The sequence below is a fragment of the Rhinopithecus roxellana genome, chromosome 10 (genome assembly GCF_007565055.1).
Source record: "Rhinopithecus roxellana isolate Shanxi Qingling chromosome 10, ASM756505v1, whole genome shotgun sequence".
NCBI lineage: Eukaryota > Metazoa > Chordata > Mammalia > Primates > Cercopithecidae > Rhinopithecus > Rhinopithecus roxellana.
In genome coordinates, this window is record NC_044558.1 from 13,572,707 (window position 1) to 13,581,106 (window position 8,400).

An 8,400-nucleotide genomic window follows, 5' to 3' on the forward strand; every position below is an offset into this window, starting at 1 on the left:
TGCTTTTTTAAAAAAGGGTTTCAAGCGATAAGTGTTAACATGTGCCACAGCAAGTCTAGACATCTGCAGGTCTGATGCAGACATCTCCTGAGGGTTTACCAAACAGACACACACAGGGCCAGGCACCTTTTCTTCTTCAGCAGCAGAAGAAAAATGTGCTCTTTATTGCCAAAAATAAACACTTTTTAAAAGACGACTTCTGTTTATCAATAAATATCCCTTCCTTTCTGTAGTGGATCTTTGGTTTTCTCCAGGCTGCCTGATTAACTGCTTTGGGTATGTTCCTAACTGGAGACAGTGATGAGGGGTCAGGGCCAGAGCCTTCATTAAGGAGAAATGAAATTCTCCTCCTGTGTACGTGGGAGGTGCCCTTGTTCCTGCTGGCCGCTGCCACCACAACCGCCACCGCCACCGCCACCGCCACCACCAAACTAAAGATCAGGCTCTTGGTGGTGAAGGGGTTCATAAATGCTGGGTAGAGAAAGGAATATTGTGTTAATTAGCGAGGAGGGAACAGCCAGAGTCTAATGCTATTCCCAGAAGGTTACTTCTCAAGTTAGGGACACCTGGGAATTTGAAGTGCTAGTGGCCCTGGGGAAATGACTGGAAGGATTTATAAGCCCCTTGAATGAATGCTGTGTCACTCAATTCTAACACTAGAAATCTAAGGTACAACTGAAAACTACTCCTTTTGGACAGAAAGGAACAGAAGAGAGAATTGGTTTTGTTTTTTCAGGTTTTTTTGTTTGTTTGTTTTTTGTTTTTTTTGAAATGGAGGCTCTCCCTGTCACCCAGGCTGGAGTGCAGTGGCGCAGTCTCGGCTCACTGCCAAATCTCCCTCCCAGGTTCATGCCATTCTCCTGCCTCAGCCTCCCTAGTAGCTGGGACTACAGGCACCCGCCACCACGCCCAGCTAATTTTTTGTATTTTTAGTAGAGACAGGGTTTCACCGTGTTAGCCAGGATGCTCTTGATCTCCTGACCTCGTGATCCGCCCGTCTCAGCCTCCCAAAGTGCTGGGATTACAGGCGTGAACCACCGTGCCCGACCAAGAATTGTTAAAGAAGGTACCTGACTGTACTTTCTTCGAGCCCTCTGCTACCTCCCCGACCCTAACCCCCACAAGTATCCAGTGTCTACTTGCTGCTCTTCAAATATTGAAAGCCCAACCACAGCAATCAGATCTACCCAGATCTTCCCTGTCTTATAACATCTATCCTCCAAAACCATATATTCCTCTTTTCTCCCCCTTGTAAACCCTGTGTTAAATTAATATTTAAGGCCAGGCGCGGTGGCTCAAGCCTGTAATCCCAGCACTTTGGGAGGCCGAGATGGGCGGATCACGAGGTCAGGAGATCGAGACCATCCTGGCTAACACGGTGAAACTCCGTCTCTACTAAAAAATACAAAAAAACTAGCCGGGCGAGGTGGCAGGCGCCTGCAGTCCCAGCTACTCGGGAGGCTGAGGCAGGAGAATGGCATAAACCTGGGAGGCGGAGCTTGCAGTGAGCTGAGATCCGGCCACTGCACTCCAGCCTGGGCAGCAGAGCTAGACTCCGTCTCAAAAAAATAAAAATAAAAAAAATTAATATTTAGAGAGCAGGTAAGAGAAAAAAAAGCATATCCATACTAAAGTGTAAATGACTAATAGGGATGCTTGGAAAGCCCTCTCTTATAAAGGGTTGCTCAGTTTTAAACAGTTGCTTATTGGCCAAATAAATACAATTTCTATTATTTCTTCAAATAAGGGCACATTTTATTCTTCTCACTGGGTGAGGGACGTATATGGCTTAGAAACAGCAACAGTAGGCCAGGCACGGTGGCCTGTAATTCCAGCACTTTCAGAGGCCAAGGTGGGTGGATCACCTGAGGTTGGGAGTTCGCGACCAGGCTGGCCAACATGGTGAAAGCCCGTCTCTACTAAAAATACAAAAATTAGCTGGGTGTGGTGATGCACATCTGTAATCCCAGCTACTCAGGAGGCTAAGGCAGGAGAATCGCTTGAACCTCAGAGGCGGAAGTTGCAGTGAGTCGAGATCACGCCACTGCACTCCAGCCTGGGCGGCAGAGTGAAGACTCTGTCTCAAAAAAAAAAAAAAAAAAGCAACAGTATTTTAAGTAGAAAAGAGTGGATAGTACAGTATCAATAACTACTGTTTTTGCGTTTGAAGGGAAGATTTTAGTATGCTGGTGAAGGGGAAGAGGTGAGGGAAAGTTTGAGCTTAGAAGGTTTTAGTTCCTTGAGCTTCATTTTCTCTTCCTTATTTTTATGCTGATTGGGTCTTTTTTCCTTCTCTGTCAACAGACTGCTTCAGTACTTCTTGGCTTTATTTATTTATTTTGCTCCTGCTAACAAGCTGGAGGCTGAGTTATGTGCTCAGTCTGAAAATGTTCCTTTTGACTGTTGCCTCTGAACTTTCTAACCAATACAGAGAGTAAATAGGTACTGTGCTGTATGCAAATGTAGGCATATTTGTCCGTGTAGGCCAAAGGAGGGGAGGCATGTTGCAAAATGCCTTTAGAACAAAAACAAACTTTTCCAATAGAATATTTTATAGCCCTTTGAAAATAAGCTAAACTTTTAGAAAACGAAAAGTACAGAGGAATACTTATCTATAAAATAAATTGGAAAAAAAACACACACACAAAACAAAACATGACTAATACTTCAACAGTGAGTTCACCTCAAGCATTTCATGAATTTCACATGACCCACCCACTTTTTCTCTGTACCTCTAAGGATTACCATATTAGCAGCAATAATACTCTGTTGTTCAAGTGCCAGATTTACATATCAACGTAGCCATGGCATTCCTGAATGTAGAATATTGTACTGCTCGCCTCGTTTGTGGTTTCTATAATAAGGTTAATTTTTGTTCCCTTACCCTCCTCACTTAATCTCATGCCACCCCCTACCTTTCTTCAATTAGTGGTTTGTCTTTCACTTTGAATAGTTTTTCTCCTTTCCTTTCTCAGTCTCTGTGTCAGGACTTGAACTATCCTCAAATTCACTGTACAAACCATGCTGCATTTAAAACTTCTTATCACTCAGCCATGGATGATCAATTCTTTGAAAAGACAAGCCAAAGACAGAGAAGTTAGGAATGGGCATTTCTAGGATGACTCTAGGATACCTTCTTCCCCAAGTTTAGGATGTGTGGTAAGATGGGTTAGAAGTTATCATGGTAGATTTCATGGCCATCTTTGTCTTTTTTTTTTTTTTGAGACGGAGTCTCGCTCTGTCGCCCAGGCTGGAGTGCCGTGGTGCAATCTCGGTTCACTGCAAGCTCCGCCTCCCAGGTTCACGCCATTCTCCTGCCTCAGCCTCCCGAGTAGCTGGGACTACAGGCACCTGCCACCATGCCCGGCTAATTTTTTGTATTTTTAGTAGAGACGGGGTTTCACCGTGTTAGCCAGGATGGTCCTGACTTCGTGATCCGCCTGCCTTGGCCTCCCAAAGTGCTGGGATTTCAGGCATGAGCCACCATGCCCGGCTTATCTTTGTCTTTTTCTTGGTAGGCTTTTTAAAAAAAATTATTGCTATTTCTAGATTTTATTGGAGATGGGTCTAGCAAAAATTTCCAGAATTGCATCAGACATTTTTCATTTCCAATGGATGTTTGGAAAGGGTTAGGCAGTTTTAAAGTTTTCAGACTCAAACGTGTCAAACTGGCCAGGTGCAGTGGCTCACGCCTATAATCCCAACATTTTGGGAGGCCGAGGTGGGCAGATCACCTGAGGTCAGGAGATTGAGACCATCCTGGCCAACATGGTGAAACCCTGTCTCTACTAAAAATACAAAAATTACCTGGGCATGGTGGCACATGCCTGTAATCCCAGCTATTTGGGAGGCTGAGGTAGGAGGATTGCTTGAACCCGGGAGCTGGAGGTTGCAGTGAGCCAAGATCGTGCCACTGCACTCCAGCCTGGCAACAGAGCTAGATTCATCTAAAAAAAAAAAAAAAAAAAAAAAGTGTCAAACAAAATGGAAAGTCAGCTGGAGCCTAACAGGCTATTTTAATGAGCATTCTTTCTCTGTGATGTTCCCCAGGGGATATGAGCCCAAGCAGACCCAAGTGGCCCAGGGAGTAACATGATCATCTTGGCTCTGTTTAGACACCTGTGCCCAGCGGTAAGGAGACCAGGAGGGAGACAGATTGATGAAAGCATGGAGGCATGCAGACCCATTAGGAGTGGGTGTGCACCATGCATGCTACTTAGAAAGTTACTACAAGAAACTCCATAGCAGTGACAGAGGCTTAATGCAACATAAGCCAACAGTGCCTCTATGTGGGGTGTCTGAGAGTATATGAAATGTGTTTGTGAGTGTTGGGGAGGGAGTGAAGAGTTGAGAAATACATGTGTTTTTTAAAGGAATTGCATGCCTTGGAGGTTCCTTTTGAGATGATATACGAAAAAAAGATTGAGAACCACGCATGTAGAACACACCCAGGACACTGAGAGCACATTCTTCCCCTAACCACTTAAAAAACACTTTGCTGTGTTTGCTTTTCTAATCAGTCTGATGCACAGCTTTCCCTGCCCACCATAAGTTTTGTACCCTCTTACCTTCGACTTATCAGCACATAGATATTAAACTTGATCTGTATTATTTTTCACCAGATGCTTTGTTTAGTGAATGATCTAAGTTTTCTGTATATCACCTCCTGGATTATAAAGTCCTTGAGGATTTACACCGTACTTTTAGAAGTTAATACACCCTCTGGGCATGTTGGCTCACACCTGTAATCCCAGCACTTTGGGAGGCCAAAGCAGGTGGATCACGAGATCAGGAGATAGAGACCATCCTGGCTAACACGGTGAAACCCAGTCTCTACTAAAAATACAAAAATTAGCTGGGTGTGGTGGCAGGTGGCTGTAGTCCCAGCTACTCGGGAGGCTGAGGCAGGAGAATGGCGTGAACCCAGGAGGCAGAGGCTATAGTGAGCCGAGATTGCACCACTGCACTCCAGCCTGGGTGACAGCGAGACTCTATCTCAAAACAAAAACAAAAACAACAACAACAAAAAAACAAGTTGCATGGGACATACTTTCCTAAAAAGGTATCTGAAATTTTATCTGCAGTTTATCTGAAATTCGAATGTCATTGGGTGTTCTGTGTCTATATTGCTCAATCTGGGAACTCTACCTCAGTTGGATTTTGCAAGGGTTAACAAAGCACTTTATGAGTCTTTAAAAAGGTATGAGCCAAAGGGCTCTTCAGGAGCAGCACTGACAAATATGCAATCTGTCAAGTTCTCAAAGGCCCGAGGTAAGCCAAAACAAAAACAACAGTAAAAACAAGCTCACTGACTTTATTAAATGAGGACACAGCCAGTTATTTTAAAAATAATTTTATTGAGATATAATCCACTCATTTAAAGTGGTTTAACTACAGTTAAACTACAATTTAGTGGTTTTTTAATAATTCACAGGGTGTGCAACCATCACCAAAATCAATTTTAGATCTTTTTTTTTCCTCTCTCTTTTTTTTGAGTCGGAGTTTCACTCTTGTTGCTCAGGCTGGAGTGCAATGGCACGGTCACAGCTCACTGCAACCTCCGCCTCCCGGGTTCAAGCGATTCGCCTTCCTCAGCCTCCAGAGTAGCTGGGATTACAGGTATGCACCACCAGGCTGGGCCGGGGGAGGGCTCCGGGAGGGAGTGCCCGGCCAGGCCAGCGTGTCTGCCGAGATGGATGACAGTAAGGTAAGTCTTGTGGTTTGCACGCGCCGCCGCCTGCTTGTCGCTCAATGCTAGTCCCGCGGCTGAACCTCTGCTGTGTAGTCCACGCCAACACCCAAGAGACACCTGCCTAAAACATACCTGCGCCTCTCCAGTCACTGCCCGATGGTACCCAGCCAGGAAATGAGGGAACACCGGGCTGCTTTTTTCCAGGAAGGGCCCTCTCCTCTGGAAATTTTTCACTCCCAGGGCAACCCTGTTTGCTAGCTTTCCAGGTAGTGCAACCCCTAGTCCTTAACTTGCCTGTCGAGATAAGTGAAGAAACTACTGTACTTTTTCTTCTTGCACTCTTTTGCTGCCTCCTACCCTCTCTCCAGTTTGGACACTTTAGTGCACTCCGAACCAGCCTCATTCCCCTTGACGATTCCCCTTTCTTCTCTCAGGCTCCCTTACTCAATGCACCATTCATATAATCAGTTCACTCCCCCTCTGAGCTATTTTCCTGCGGTTGGTTGGAACACTGCTAAACTCCTGTTGCTATTTGGCCAGTCTGGAGTTTAACCTCCTCTAGAAAGCCTTCTCTAATAAATAGTGATTTTTCTCTTGTTAACCTTAGTATCCCATCACCATCCAGTTTCCCTGTCCAAATCACTTACTTTGTGATTTTAAGATAATAGATCACGTTCATTGTTGGTTAATCCAAATAGTTTATGTATAGCCTTTCTGTCTTTATTTATTGAGACGGAGTTTCGCTCTGGTTGCCCAGGCTGGAGTGAAATGGCGCGATCTCGGCCCACCACAACCTCCGCCTCCGGGGCTCAAGCTTTTCTTCTGCCTCCCGGGTGCAAGTGATTCTCCTGCCTCAGCCTCCTGAGTAGCTGGGATTACAGGCATGCAGCTTTGTATTGTTAGTAGAGATGGGTTTCTCCTTGTTGGTCAGGCTGGTCTTGAACTCCTGACCTCAGGTGATCTGCCCACCTCGGCCTCCCAAAGTGCTGGAATTACAAGCATGAGCCACTGTGCCAGGCTAAATTTTACATCATTTTCATCACCTCAAAAAGAAACCCAGTACTCCTTAACTGTCACTCTCCTTTCCAGGATCCCTCCATCCCTGCCATTCTTCAACCCTAGCCCTTGGCAACCACTAATGGATGTTTTGGTCTATTTAGATGTGCCTTTTCCAGACACTTCATTATAAATAGAATCATACAATATGTGGCCTTTTATGTCTGGCTTCTTTCACTTCACATAATGTTTTCAAGGTTCAGACACATTGTAGTGTGTATATGCCTTCATTCTTTTTCATTGCTGAATAATATTTCCTTCCTTTTTTTGAGACAGAGTCCTGCTCTGTTGCCCAGGCTGGAGTGCAATGATCACAGCTCACTTCAGCCTCCAACTCCAGGGCTCAACCCGTCCTCCCACCTAGGCCTCCTGAGTGGCTGGGACTACAAGCACCACCACCACACCCAACTAATTTAAAAAATTTTTGGTAACACACCCAACTAATTTTTAAATTTTTTTGTAGAGACGAATCTTACTACATGGGTCTTCTTCTTCTTCGTCCTTCTTTCTTCTTCCTCTTCCTTCCTTCTTTCTTCCTCTTCCTTCTTTCTTGTTCTTTCTTCTTCCTTGTTCTTCTCCTTCTTCCTTCTCCTCCTTTGTTCTTCTTCCTTCTTTCTTCTTCTTCTTCTTTTTTTGTCTGTCTCTGGTTTTATCGCCCAGGCTGAAGTGCAGTGGCATGATCTCCGCTCATTGCAGCCTCTGCCTCCCAGGCCCAAGTGATCCTCTCATGTCAGTCTTCCCAGTAACGGGGATTACAGGCATGTGCCACCACATCCGACTAATTTTTGTATTTTTTTTGTAGAGGCAGGTTTTGCTATGTTGCCCAGGCTGGTCTCGAACTCCTGGGGTAAAGCAATCCTCCCGCCTTGGCCTCCCAAAGTGCTGGGATTACAGGCGTGACCCACCGCCCCTGGACCAGTATTTCTTTATTTGTATAGTCCACACTGGTTTATCCATTCATCCAGTAATGGATATTTGCGTTGTTTCCACTTTTTCTTTTTTTTTTTTTTGAGGCGGAGTCTCGCTCTGTCGCCCGGGCTGGAGTGCAGTGGCCTGATCTCAGCTCACTGCAAGCTCCGCCTCCCGGGTTTACGCCATTCTCCTGCCTCAGCCTCCCGAGTAGCTGGGACTACAGGCGCCCGCCACCTCGCCCGGCTAGTTTTTGTATTTTTAGTAGAGACGGGGTTTCACCGTGTTAGCCAGGATGGTCTCGATCTCCTGACCTCGTGATCCGCCCGTCTCGGCCTCCCAAAGTGCTGGGATTACAGGCTTGAGCCACCGCGCCCGGCCTCCACTTTTTGACTATTATGAATAATGCTGCTAGGAAAGAACATTTATGTAGAAGTTTTTGTGTAGTCATTCGTTTTAATTTCCCTTGGGTATGGGCGTGGCCAATATTCTGAGGAACTGCCAAATTTCTTCCCAAAGTAGTTGCACTATTTTACATTCTTAGTTTTTGTTTTTCGTTTTTTTAAAATAAAGAACCTTTACGGTTTCCTCAGCGTCCCAGAGGAGGGCCTGCTTCCGGCACCCCACCTTCAGGGCTGCCTCCGCAGAACTCCAAACTCCCCTCCCTGCCATTCCAGGCCCTGGCACTAAGGAGCCAAAACATCAGGTCAGGCGCACTTTGGGCCTCCAGCCCGGCCCCGCCT